We start from the raw sequence: 12069 nt of genomic DNA on the forward strand, positions 1-12069 counted from the left end.
ATTCATAATAGAGAAATGTTTATAACAAGGAAAGTAAACAACTTAAATACCCACCAATAAGAAACTGGGGTAATAAATTAAAGGCATATCTGTCATAGAATACTGACAGCTGTTAAACTGAATGGGGTTGATCTACGTAAGTGACTATAGGAAGACATCTATGATATAATAAGTGAAAAACACATGGTGTAGAAATGTGCACATAGTATGAGTTTATTTAGGTAAAAAATAAATATTTGTATATTCATAGAAGTTTTTGCAAGAAGACAATTATCAGTAGTTACCATTTATTTAAAGTTTAAAATGTGCAAAGGCAATACCATATTTTGTCTATAGATACATGTATGTAGCAAGCAGAAAATATGCACGAAACTGAGACATTAAAATGTTCATGTCTAGGGGAAAAGAGAAATGAAATTGGTGAAGGGTCCCTAAGAATCTTGAAATATATTTTGTTTTATTTCATTAAGAATATAACTGTCATTCTTTCTCAAATATTTTAAGGGGCAAAAAGGAAATTAAAAAGACTCATTTGACTCTACCCTTTAACCTTTATAAATACTCTTAAAATAATCAGTGATACAATGATGACTCATTTTTTTTTTTTTTCATTGTGAAAGGCTGTAGTGAACAGGGATTAACATTTCTTAGAGAAATTGGATCTACTTGGTAGAACATTCTTGTACTAATCTTTCTTGTTTACCAGATTTTTTATTAATACAGCCTGAAAGGAACAGTTGTGCTTTCCTGGTGTGTCTCTGTTTGTTGTCAAACAGCAGCTGATACTGCATCAAGTTAGGAGACTTTTTAGTGCTAGGGAAATATTCTCTTACCTTCCTCAACCCTGCCTTGGAAATCTCTCATCAAAAATTGCTGGACCTTCAGTAAGTCACAGATCTCCAACCAAATATTATTGGCAGATAGTCTTTAAAACTTGTGTTGTGTGGTGGTGGTGGTGGTGGTGGAGGGGAGATAGTCTTCCTTTTCTGGAAAAGTCAAAACGTTAAAATTGTTCACTCTGAGCTGTAGGCTGGGTTCTCAGATCTGCACAGAATTCTTCCTTAAATATTCTAAACTCGATCCTGCTTACAGGTTCCTACTGACGTCTCGGGGAACTCTCTGTGCAAGAGGATTCAGAATCCACCACCCAGGCTGCTTCTTAAGAGCTCGGTGACTTGGCACCAATTGCCCTGTTGTCCCTCTGACTCAGGAGCTCAGAGTGATAAGAGGTGATGCCACTGAGGAAGTCACATGTGGGCAGGAGACAGTTCTTGCTTTGGATACCAGAGTAAGTGGCATATTTCTTTACACTATACACATTTTACTCTCATAGTATTACAACTGAATTTTAAATATACACAATGGATTTTTCTTCTAAGCACTGTGCCGTGGATATGATGGTGAATATTACCTAGTGAGTGGCTCACTTCTGAAAGTCACTTTTCAGAAGACAATTTCCTAACCAGAAACCTGGATAAAACTCTTTTCATTAGATAACCTAGTTGGATTGTTCCAGCTTCCCAACTGGAAACATGCTGGCCACAAATTTTTATAGAAAGAAAAAAAAATCTACTTTATGTCCTGTGTCAACAAGAAGCCCCCAGAGTGGTGCATTTCTGTTTAATATCTCCGATGGTGCCCTGGCTGGGTGCACAGTTGGTTAGTGTCATTCCGATACACCAAGGTTGCGGCACAAACAATAACCAATGAATGTATAAATAAGTGGAACAACAAGTCGATGTTTTCCTCTCTCTCTTCCCCTCTTCTCTCTCTAAAAAAATCAATCAATGAAAAAAAATTTAAAATCTCTGATGGATTCCATTTTGAGATCTCTGTTGGCAGAGGCCGCCCCAGCCCTCCCCCGCCATGCAACAAGCCTGGCGTCCTTTGGTGTCCTCTGTTCTCCGATCTCTGTGGGTGTGTGCAAGGCAAGGGCTCTCGCACAGAGCCACCTCACTCCCGGTCCAGTGGCCGTACTCACCCATCTGTTATCTGCGAGACTAGGAGACCTTGGTTCTTGTCTTCTTGAAGGAGAGAGTTCAAGCAAAGGACAAAGTGCAGAAAAGCAAGCAAGAGTTTACTGACCACAGCAAAAGCACACTTAGGACAGTGAAACACGGAAGGGCATAGGCGAAGCAACAGGAGAGCCTGGGCTGGGCTGCCTTGGCTCACTGGGGAATCAGAGAAAAGGGGGCCTTGGAGACAGGTTCAGGGGGTTAGCCCAGGATGAGCTGCCACTGCCCACTGCTCCCCTGGTTGCAAGTCTCAGAGGTCACTTAAAAGTTTAGGAGATACCTGCTGTGGGGGAAGGAGAAGGGGGAGAGAATGACCGGGGCATGCTCCCTTGGGGGAGAACTCGCGATAGAACATTTTGAGGGGTTTTAAAAGCTTGGAAGTTTAGGGGAGTATCTCAATAGAATATTCACCAGCTTTACGCTGATGCGTTAAAATGAGATTCTCTTTATTTGTCTGTGCATGGGTGTGGTTGGCAAATGGCACTATTTGGACTTCTGCTGTCTCCTTGAGTAGGGCCATTTAAGCTATTTACCTCTGGTTGGGAGACGTACTCTGAAGTGTTCTTGGTTTAGGGAAGATAAGATTTACTAGGTGGCTGCAAACTGCTGTTTAACTGTCTCAGTTTCCCTGTTGCACTTCTCCTGACTTACTAGCCCGTCTTACACCCAAAGCACTCAAGCTCTCATTGCCGTTCCAGATGCTACCAGGTGAATGAAGACTCATCCTGTGGACTTGGCTAGGGGTGCAGCTCTTCCCCACAGCTGTCAAAATCAGCCTCCTTTCCTCTGAAGCTTTGCATGACTTCTGTTACTTAACAGCTACCGGCTACTGAGCCCTGGTGTGCTCCAGAGCTGGACTGCCCAGCCCAGCCCAGCAGCCACCAGCCAGCCACGTGTGGCTACTGAGCCCTGGTGTGCTCCAGAGCTGGACTGCCCAGCCCAGCAGCCACCAGCCAGCCACGTGTGGCTACTGAGCCCTGGTGTGCTCCAGAGCTGGACTGCCCAGCCCAGCAGCCACCAGCCAGCCACGTGTGGCTACTGAGCCCTGGTGTGCTCCAGAGCTGGACTGCCCAGCCCAGACCAGCAGCCACCAGCCAGCCACGTGTGGCTACTGAGCCCTGGTGTGCTCCAGAGCTGGACTGCCCAGCCCAGCAGCCACCAGCCAGCCACGTGTGGCTACTGAGCCCTTGAAGTACATCTAATTCAAACTGAGATGTTCTTTAAGTGTAAAATACAAAACAAAATTTGAAGACTTAGTACTGTGGGCAAAAAAAAAAGGGGGGGTTTTATAGAAAGTAATCTCTCTGGGTGATTTGATCACAAATTCCTAACTGGACAGGTCATGCCCGAAGCCTGTAACTTCTTTAGTGAAAGGTTTTAAATCAGCTCTGTCCATTGTTCTTGTGCATCTTGCCTAACACAGCTTTGAAGTATCAGAAGTAATACTTGGAAGGGGGCATTAACCCTCAAGAGAGCACATAATCTTAACTGTCCTGTAATCCCACCCCCACCTTGCTTGCTCGTACTCTCAGGAATATTCCTTACAGCCCCTCCATGATTTCAAATGTATGCAGGAAGCTATAAAACTTCTTCTCTGGAGCACCTGAGATCTTGCTCTTCTGCATATGTCATCAGTTTGGCTCATAAAAACTCTCTAAGAATCCTCCACAGGTTTGGATGTTTCTTACTATACAAAAATGCAAAATATCTCATTAAAAATGTAATCCTTCAAATATTTATTTATTGTTAATTCTCACCCAAGGATATTGTTTTCCTTAATTTTTAGACAGTGGAAGGGAGAAAGGGGGAAAGAGAAACACCCACTTGAGAGAGAACATCAATTGGTTGCCTTCTGCAACCTGCAACGCAGGTATGTGCCCTTGACCAGAAATTGAACCTGTGACCCTTTGGTGTGCAGGTCGATGCTCTATCCACTGAGTCACTCCAGCCAGGGCCTCTTCAGATATATATTGAGGGCTTTCTAGGGTTCAGGCATGAAAGCAGGCATTAGATACATGGCAGGGTTTGTGAAATAGTCCAGGCCTTTGCCCTCATGAAGAAAGATAGTAAATACGAAAGCAAAAATATGAATAATCACAAAGCTAGATAAACGTGATGAAGTCAGGGTGTTGTGATAGATAAAACAAGGGTCAGAGGGTGAAACCTACTTATCTAGAGTGGCTAGGGAAGGTCCACCAAGAAAAGTGACATTTGTGTTGAGACTGAATGTGGGATGAGCCAGACATGTAAAGAACAGGGGTTAGGAGGGCTTCAGAAGGGAAAAGGGTGTGTCTAGACCCCGAGGGTCCTGGAGCACTGTCATCAGTGAGGGTCCCGGAGCACCGTCGTCAGTGAGGGTCCCGGAGCACCGTCAGTGAGGGTCCCGGAGCACCGTCGTCAGTGAGGGTCCCGGAGCACCGTCAGTGAGGGTCCCGGAGCACCGTCGTCAGTGAGGGTCCCGGAGCACCGTCAGTGAGGGTCCCGGAGCACCGTCGTCAGTGAGGGTCCCGGAGCACCGTCGTCAGTGAGGGTCCCGGAGCACCGTCGTCAGTGAGGGTCCCGGAGCACCATCAGTGAGGGGCCTGGAGCACTGTCGTCAGTGAGGGGCCTGGAGCACTGTCGTCAGTGAGGGGCCTGGAGCACTGTCGTCAGTGAGGATCCCGGAGCACCGTCAGTGAGGGTCCCGGAGCACCATTAGTGAGGGGCCCGGAGCACCGTCGTCAGTGAGGGTCCCGGAGCACCGTCGTCAGTGAGGGTCCCGGAGCACCATCAGTGAGGGGCCTGGAGCACTGTCGTCAGTGAGGGGCCTGGAGCACCGTCAGTGAGGATCCCGGAGCACCGTCAGTGAGGGTCCCGGAGCACCATTAGTGTGGGTCCTGGAGCACTCTCGTCAGTGAGGGGCCACTGTGCACCATGTGAGGCTGCTCATAGAAGCAGGGGCTGTTAGGTCAAGAGAAATGGCTGGACTTTCATTAAAGCTAAAATGGAAAGCCAATGAAGAACTTTAAGAAGGGTAATGACTTATCTTATGCTTAAGATAGGCTCTTCTGGGACCTGTGTAAAGAATGGACTGTTGGGGACAATCGCAGATGCAGAGAAACTAGTTAAGAAGCAATGCAGTCAGAGGTCCAGGCCGGAGGGGTGGCCAGCTTGTCCCAAGGTGGTGGTAGCAGAAAGCGATCAGTGGGAAGTGTGTTTCCCTGATCCTAAGGCCTCCAGCATTGGGGCTCGAAGGGATACAAAAACTAAGTAAGATGCAAATAAATGAGTAAGTAGGAGAGCCAGCTCCTCCCTCGTATTTCTGAGGAGCATCAGAGGGGAAGTTACATTTTCCTGGTGGTTTCTCAGCACTTGCCCCCGCTCCCTAATCTAGACTCAGTACTTGATCCCTGATCCCGTCTTACGCGGTGCCCCAGCCAACACAAGCCTAAGCAAGGCCTAAAGCGTCCCTGGCCCCTGAAGACACCAAAGCACCAAAGGAAAGCAGCCTTCATTTATTATCCAACCCCCACTGAATGGATTTTTGTCCAACTTATTGGTGCATTGCGTGCGACTCACGTCTTTCGTTTCCTTTGAGCTCCGGAGGGTGGGATTCTAACTTTGCTTTCATGCTGTTTGGACTCACGCACTCACTCACGTGCTTGTCAGCCTGACACAGTGAGGGAACAGATACCTAATAAATATCTCTGAAACACGTTTCCTTTGTGTTTCAGTCCTCACCTGAGGACATTTTTCTATTTATCTTGAGGGAGAGAAACATCAATGTGAGACAGACACATCGACTGGCTGCCTCCCGCACAGTCCAACCAGGGCTGGGGACAAACGGCAACCGAGGTACCTGCCCTTGACCGGAACAGAACCCGCGACTCACTGGTCCACGGGCCGACGCTCTAACCACTGAGCCAAACCGGCCAGGGCTGGAACACATTTTTTTTTTTTATCCTCACCCGAGGACATTTTTCCATTTTTTGTTCAGGTAGAGTAGGAGGGGGAGAAAGGAACAGAGAGAGAGAGAAACATCGACGTGAAGGGACACATCGAATGGCTGCCACCCGCACGACCGACCAGAGCCGGGGACAAACTGCAACCGAGGTACATGCCCTCAGCGGGAACCGAACCCGGGTCTCTCGGGACCACAGGCCGACGCTCTAACCGCTGAGCCAAACGGGCCAGGGCACATTTCTTAAGTGTCTTAAATGAAATAGGCAGACTCCAAAGATCTATATAGTTTGTTACCCAACGTCTACCTTCAAGACTTTTTAAAAAAGGAAAATACTTAACAGTCACCTTTTCCTGAATCCCTGATGAGCTAAGCAAGCTGATATGGTTACACTTTGAAGAAACAAAATATTTTTTTAAAAAGCACAAAGTTTCCTTTGACTTTCAGGAGTAGACTTCCAGCTCATTTCCTTTAAAATGCTGCCCCTGAATTGCAAATTACGTCACGGTCTTTTTTTAAGTGAGCTCTCTTCCTAGACCGACAGAGCCAGCTGCAGCACTGTGCGGTCTGCGGAAACATGGAAACGGTATCGTCAGCACTGTCCCGGAATAAGGCCGCACTTACATCTGGCTCCTTTTCACACAGCAGGAACAGAATAGATGCTTGTTTCCAGCCACAGTATTCAGAAAGTTACCACTTTTATACTCTCTCTGTTGGCAAGTTAAATAAAAAAAAAAAGCTTAGCATGAATTACCTGAACCATCTTTTAAAGTTGTTGTAATTTTAATACATTTGTCACTAATGTTTAAAGTGTTAGCTTGTTTTCTAATATTCAAACAGCATGTTAATCAATTTCGACATTGTCACACAAGAAAAAAATTTAAATTGTTTATATTCATTATTCATTAGTTTTCTTATACTTCTCTGCTCCAACTTAATATCAAAATTAAGACGAACAGTTTAATTATAACTAATTTCATACTAACTTTAACAACTTAATAAATTATTAGATAAAAATAATAAAAATTTAAGATATAACTAAGTCATTTTTATAACTGGCATAAAAGTTAGACTTTGCATTCCTACGGTCCCATTCCCTAGAGAAAGTCACTGTTAACCATTTAGTGTAATTATCTTCTGACTTTTCTTCACAAGTCAACTTTGCTTTTTCATGGATGGGCTCATATTCATTTTAAGGATAGCAAAAAATTTTGTCTGAATAAAATGACTTTGTTATTTAATTAAATAACAAAATAGTTTAGAGTCAGATTCACCATAAAAATGTGTAAATTTATGTCACATCTCATCTGGCAAATAAATAAAGTAGTTCATTAAACTATTCTTTTAATTTGGCTCTCATTTATCAAGTACAAAAACAATCAGGTGATTTTATAATCTGAAAACAGATTTTATATTTTCTTAAAACGATGACTGCCATTCTCTCTAAAATATATCAATTAAGTTTTATTAAAACAAAGCCAAAATGTTACGTTGTTACATGTTACAATTAGACATGTTAAAGTTATCATTTATTTCTGTCTAGGTAAATCCATCGCTTCCATTTTTTTTTTTTGTCAATTATTTTCCCACTTTTAAAAAGGAACACACAGCACTGGCCGGTTTGGCTCAGCGGTTAGAGTGTCGGCCTGCGGTCCAGAGAGACCCGGGTTCGGTTCCCGCTAAGGGCATGTACTTCGGTTGCAGTGTGTCCCGGCCCTAGTTGGGTTGGGTTGTGTGGGTGGCAGCCACTGGATGTGTCCCTTCAAAGTTTCTCTCTCTCTCCCGCCCTCCCTCCCACTCTATCGGAATAAAAAATGGAAAAATGTCCTCAGGTGAGGATTAAAAAAAAAAAAAGGAACACACATTAATAAATTTAAAATTCAATGTAAATTTTTAATTTAATTTTAATTAAACTGCCCTTGTTTACACCCAGTAGTATTATGGGCACTTAGAGAAAATACAGATGTAAAACATTAATTTCATGTTTTGTTTTACACACAGGTTCCACAGAACATCACCTATGGAGATGTGACAGCGCTGCATGCGCTGAGACTGCCCTTAGTCCATCACCAGGCTGGCTCCCAGGCCCGTGCCCGTCTACTGCGCCATCTCTTATGCAAAGCCTTCTTGAATCTCCCACTGGAAATACCTTTTTTCTCTCTCTCTCACTGCATTTTGCTTGCATCATTTTTAAATAAACACCTGAATGGACATTATCTATGCTCAAGAATCCTTTAAAAATGTTAAATTATCAAGTGGTGGAGATTCTATCAAAATCATTGAAACTTGCCCTGGAGGTTGCAAATGGTATTGCACCAGTGAATTTCATTTTTACTAGTCATCTTCATCTCTCTTCGTAATGCCCCCAGATGCAGTGTTAGATAAAGAAACAAACAAAATAGAGCCGCATCTCATTTACTTATAAATTAGAAACCTTTTTGGATTCTTTCCCAACTCCATTAAGATGCTTTAAAAACAAAAACAATCAAATACTATTCTCTTATTATTAGTGGAATGTGCTCAATGTCGAATATTTGAAAAATACAGAATCAAGAAGAACCAGAAAAATATCAACATAATGCCTTACAACAACCTGTGCTACATAATATTATAATACATTTCCTTCCTATTTTTAATGCTTTTTCCCAAACATAGTCATAGTTGAGATTATACAGATGTAAAGTGTGTACCGTTCCTCTACTTAACATCTCACAGTCATCAATCATTTCCCCTTGTTATAAAAGTCTTCTTGTAAAAAAATTTTAGTGGCAGGATGCTTCATCTTATAATTTAACAAATCCTTTAATATTGATGAATGGACACCGGAGATATATTTGTATTTTTAAGTGAATTAATACAAGACTTTCAACACTTCTTACCTTTAAATACTGTATTCAATGCATGACTTAAGTAGAGTCCTGCAAAACAGGCAAACTCTAAAAACACTTAAAGTATAAGTCACATATTCCAGGTGGTTGAAAAGCCAATCATATCCTCTTTATTGATCTTATCACTCTAACTGCAAACAATTTATTAGAGGTAGGTGGGGAAATAAAGAGAAAGTCACTATCATCCACTCAGGGTACAAATAAAAAATACCCTACAACTATTATAGTTCTTTTTTATCTTCTCCATCACAGAAATTTTGAACAAGCAGCACAAACCATTAAAAAAAAGGCCTAATATATCCAACTAAATTTTAAAATTCTGCTGAGATCAACTTAAGATATCATAAAATGATAAAAATACTAATGACAATGGCAAAAGATTAGTATTTTTTTTACCTTCACCTGAGGATATTTTTCCATTTATCTTCAGATACAGTGGGAGGGAGGGAGGGAGAGAAACATCGACGTGAGAGACACATCGACTTATTGCCTCCCGCATGACCCCAACCAGGGCCGGGAATGAACCGCAACCAAGGTACGTGCCCTTGACTGGAATTGAACCCGTGACTCTTTGGTCCGCGGGCCAGCGCTCTAACTGCTAAGCCAAACCAGCCAGGGCAAAAGATTAATATTCTTTAAAAGAACTTTCACAAAAACCAGTAGCAAAATGTACAGAAGAGTAGAAAATTATACAATACAAATGACTAAATATCTTTGATGTTTAAACAAGTAAAGAATTGACCAGGATGTGGGTAATCTTTTGGGAATATGATGGGCAATTTGCCAATAATGTCTCTGAAAAATCCATACACTTTGACACAGCAATTCAACTTGTAAACTGAATGAAAAATAAATTTGAGTACTAATTTCAGTATTGTTTTTAATAGTAAAAAATAAGGAACAGCTATGTACATCAACAGAAGATGGTTGAATAAATTATAGCAGTTCAAACAACAAATATACTACTATCTCCATTAAAATAATGTTTTATTATGTAAAAGATGTTCCTAGTATACTGTGGTAAATTTACAGGGTTTTAAGAATTCTATATGTGTGTGTGTGTGTGTGTGTGTGTGTGTATCCATCCCAAAGTATTGATACTGCTTTTTCTTAGAATGGTGGGACAACGAACAATTTTACTTTTCTTTTTGCTTACCAATTATGTCTCTTTTCTGGTTTTCACTCAAAAGAAATCACGTATTTCTTATGTAATTTTTTACATTAATAAAAACTTGTCTGTTTAAAAATAATTATAAAAATTAAGGGGCAAACTGAGAAGTCTGCAAGAACATAACCAAAAGCTAAGAATATTTCCCATTTAAAGAACTTAATTCATTCACAAGAAAAATACAAGAATTCTAATAAGTGAACAAAGTAAAAGAATAATTAAGAGAAAAAATGAAACATACAGAAAAAGTCCCAATCAAATAAGTGTAAAATAAGACAACATACTTATCCTTTTATTAAAGTGAAGAGGTGTTTGTTTTAAAAAACACAATATTAATAAAACATGGAATAATAGGCATTCTCAAAACCCCACACCATTTAATCCGGTCACTTCACTCTGGGATTCTAGCCAAAAGAAATACTCCAAACTATGGAAAAAGCTTCCAGGAAAAGACGTCCATCACAATGTTCCTTGTACAGATGCTCCTCGACTTATGCTGGGTTTAGTCCAGATATGCCCATTATAAATAAAAAATACTATAAGCCAAAAAATGCATTTAATGCACCTAACCTACCCAACACATAGCTTGCTTAGCCCAGCCAGTTTCCACTAAACGCGTATACCTTTCACATCATTATAAAGTCAAAAAATGGTAAGTCGAAACATATATCAGAGACTGTACAAAAAACAATGGAAATATAGAACATTATTTGGGGGCCTAAATACTAGAAGCATCCAAACACTGGAAGCATTTCAAAGAGAGCTCACCCCCTTTATAATGTTTTGGCTAGAATGTAAGGCATGCAGTGATGTGAAGAACTGGTCGCTCAGCCCGACTCATGTACCTCAAAAGGATGATCCCAGTCCTAGGGGACTATCAGAGGCTATTTTATGTTATAAAAATCTCATTCTTTTCACAGGAAAAAAGTTATTTACTAGCAAAAAGAGATTATTCCAGACATAAAATCTAAAAAAAAAGAAGGGCACAGAGGATCAAGAAGCGGACACAGATGTTCTTTCCTAGGAGCTGCCAGGCCATTCACTATTTCAATGTCTGCAGGTGCTCACAACAAATTCTGGTACATTCTTGACATTCCATGCAGAATTCGAAGAAATAAAATTTGTACATATTTATTTGTAATGCATGGTGCTTTTATGTCATTTTTAAGGAAATAAGTCTGATTTCTACTATTAGAACTAGTGAGAAAAACACATAATCACCTTGAATCCCTTTGAAAATAAGGCAGAATTAGCGCCGGCCGGTGTGCTCAGCTGGTTGAGTGTAATCCAGTGCACTGAAAGGTTGTTGCATTTGATCCCCAGTCAGGGCACATGCCCAGGTTTCAGGCTCAATCCCCGGTGGGGGTGCGTGTGCAGGAGAGAGCTGGTCAATGTTTCTATCTCACGTGGATGCCCCCTACCTCCCTTCCTCTTTCTCAAAAATAAATAAGTAATTAAAAGAGGCTGTATGCTACAATCCCATAGATAAAAAAAAAACCTATTCATGGAAGAAAAAAACCCCAAAATATTAATAGTTTATTCATTCACTCATCAAAACATATAAATTGAACACCTGTTACATATTAGGCACTGTGCTCAGCACTGAGAGATATAAACTGGCAAATACAACACTTATGGTCACTGGCATCCCAGAGCCTCCATTCTAGTGGAAGGGAGCAACACCAACATTCAAATAAGCATATGCATGTGGGTGACTCCTCTCCCTCAACCATTTTTCCTCACTTTTCTTCTGTTTACTAGCAGTCATTCTTATGAATGTTCCCTTTAATAATATTCTTTTTTTTTATCCTCACCCGAGGACATTTTTCCATTTTTTGTTCAGATAGAGTGGGGGGGGGGGGTGGAGAGAGAGAAACATCGACGTGAAAGGGACACATTGAGTGTCTGCCACCCATACGACCAACCAGGGCCGGGGACAAACTGCAACCGAGGTACATGCCCTTAGCGGGAACCAAACCCGGGTCTCTCTGGACCGCAGGCCGACACTCCAACTGCTGATCCAAACTGGCCAGGGCAATAATAATACTCATTTTTACA

At 41.7% G+C, this 12069-nt stretch overlaps 1 protein-coding gene across 1 annotated transcript in view; it reads right to left on the minus strand.

Annotated features, from left to right (window-relative positions):
* Positions 1-6504: 6504 nt before the first annotated feature.
* ARL5A (ADP ribosylation factor like GTPase 5A) overlaps positions 6505-12069 on the minus strand; it is a 31011-nt gene continuing 25446 nt past the window's right edge. Inside the window, exon 7 of the transcript XR_004958652.1 lies at positions 6505-6665. The gene's annotated coding sequence lies outside the window, so the exon portion shown is untranslated. The remainder of the gene's footprint in view (positions 6666-12069) is intronic.

This window comes from Molossus molossus, unplaced genomic scaffold (assembly GCF_014108415.1).
Source record: "Molossus molossus isolate mMolMol1 unplaced genomic scaffold, mMolMol1.p scaffold_m16_p_11, whole genome shotgun sequence".
In the NCBI taxonomy this organism is placed as follows: Eukaryota; Metazoa; Chordata; class Mammalia; order Chiroptera; family Molossidae; genus Molossus; species Molossus molossus.